The sequence below is a fragment of the Otolemur garnettii genome, unplaced genomic scaffold (genome assembly GCF_000181295.1).
Source record: "Otolemur garnettii isolate 467f Iridium unplaced genomic scaffold, OtoGar3 scaffold00025, whole genome shotgun sequence".
Taxonomy (NCBI): domain Eukaryota; kingdom Metazoa; phylum Chordata; class Mammalia; order Primates; family Galagidae; genus Otolemur; species Otolemur garnettii.
In genome coordinates, this window is record NW_003852420.1 from 10,951,331 (window position 1) to 10,953,200 (window position 1,870).

General features: G+C 46.2%; 1 pseudogene; it reads right to left on the reverse strand.

The window, feature by feature from the left end:
• Positions 1-571, reverse strand: part of LOC100943859 — a 1,316-nt pseudogene extending 745 nt beyond the window's left edge.
• Positions 572-1,870: the final 1,299 nt, after the last annotated feature.

Here is a 1,870-nt window from a genome sequence, read left to right on the forward strand (position 1 = left end):
CCCCAGCATCGCAGAACCAAGGGTCCTGGACTGAAAAGGCTGCAGGGTCCTGGGCCTTTTTATCCTTCTTGTGTTTTTTGACCTTCTTGCCAACTCTGGTTGCCACCTCCTCATTCTGTCTGGGGTCTGGAGAGGTCTTTGCCCCCAACCCATGGGACATAGTTGGAGGTAACAAGGACTTCCTCTTCTTTTTCTTCTCCCCACGGAGAAATTCCGAGTGGCTAAGCACCTGCTTCCTGGGGCTGGGTGACTTCTCTGTCTGTTTGGCATGACAAGTGGTCTCAGGTTCTAGTTGCTCCTCACAAGGGGTGCTATAACCCTTCTTTTTTTTCTTTTTCTTCACTAGAGGCATCTCAGGTGTCTCCCCTTGGACTATAATCTTAGGGGGGGATGTGGCTCTTATAGGAGAAACATTGGCAAAGCAATTGTTACTGTTTAAAACTGAGTATTGAGTCTCTGGTTCTTTGATCACCTTCTTCTTCTTCTTTTTCTTCTCTGGCAGCCCAAGGTCCAGGTCTACTTTTTGGGTCTTGGTGATCATTCCGGCAGGCCAAACCTCCCCGCCTCCACGTGAGAGCCCTCTATCATTTTTAACATGTGTTAATTTTATAATTTTAAAACTTGTTTTAAAAGGACGGAAAATTGAACTTTGCATGTACTATGTAAATCACAATTACACAAAATAAGCACACTAATAGGGACGAAAGAAATGTATGAAAATGTTATCGGGTTTTTCTCTGGGTGGAGGTGCAAGGAACGATTTTAATTCTCTTCCTTTTGCTAATCTGTATTTTCTGAGAATATATTTACATATTCTTTTTTTTTTTTAATAATAAAAACTTTAATTATCTTTCCGGTAAAGTAAATAGAATTCTGCCAGGATGCCCTAGGCATGGAGCTCTTTTTTCACCAATGTTTCCTGTGATGAAGAGATTTCTCAGAACCTAAGTATTTACATTTCTTTTTTTACATCTTGGGACAGTGCTCTTCAATTATTCCTCACATCACTAGTTCTAGTGTAACTGTTCTTGCTTCGTACTCAGGAACACCCCAAGTCCTGTGCTCCAGAGAGCCCAGGGCACCACACATCCTGGGGAAGAGACTCATCTTATAAAACTAAGGAGTTGCATCCCCACACCCCCAGCCTGGAAACCCAAAGAACAGAATCATTAGAGGTCCAGGTGGCTGTGAGGAGCGGGTGAGATGAGAATGACAATTCCAGCAGCTGGGGGACATGGCCCCAGCCACCTTCTATCAACTTCTCCCTCATTTTAAGTTTACTCTTTTTGTCAGTGCCCAAAGAAGAGCTGCTGTCATCTTAGAAATGGAATTATGAGACAATCACACCCCATAAAGACACAGACTGTGAATGATGCCCAACTATAGGATGCAAGATAAGTGAGGGCTTTTGATGATGTCCCGAATCCTGACAGCATGTTACATTTGGGTGTCTGGAACCACTGCTTGGCTCAAACCATGGGTCTGAGTACTCAGGGTGGGACAGGCCAACACAAGTGCCCTTGGGCAAGGACCCAGCCTAGTCGGGGAGCCCATCTGCCTCCTGGGGAGGGGAGCCCACAAGGGGAAGAGACATTCAGGGGACAGCTCTGCTGAGACCAACCCTGACACACAGATGCTAATGCAAACTGAAAGTTGTTTCCCCAGAATCCAGGCACCTCTGCTTCTCCTCCCAGTGTCCTGGAGGTAACTGTCCTCTCTGAGCTCCCCCGTCACCTGCCTCTGGATGGTTGGTGCTCCAATCTCCCAACTGTCAGAATCGTCATTCTCTTCCTGTCACCAGCTCTGTAGAGGCAAGTGGACCTCTATTCTGTTCTTCTGGTTTTGTCAGTTGGTCCTCCAGGAGCACTGC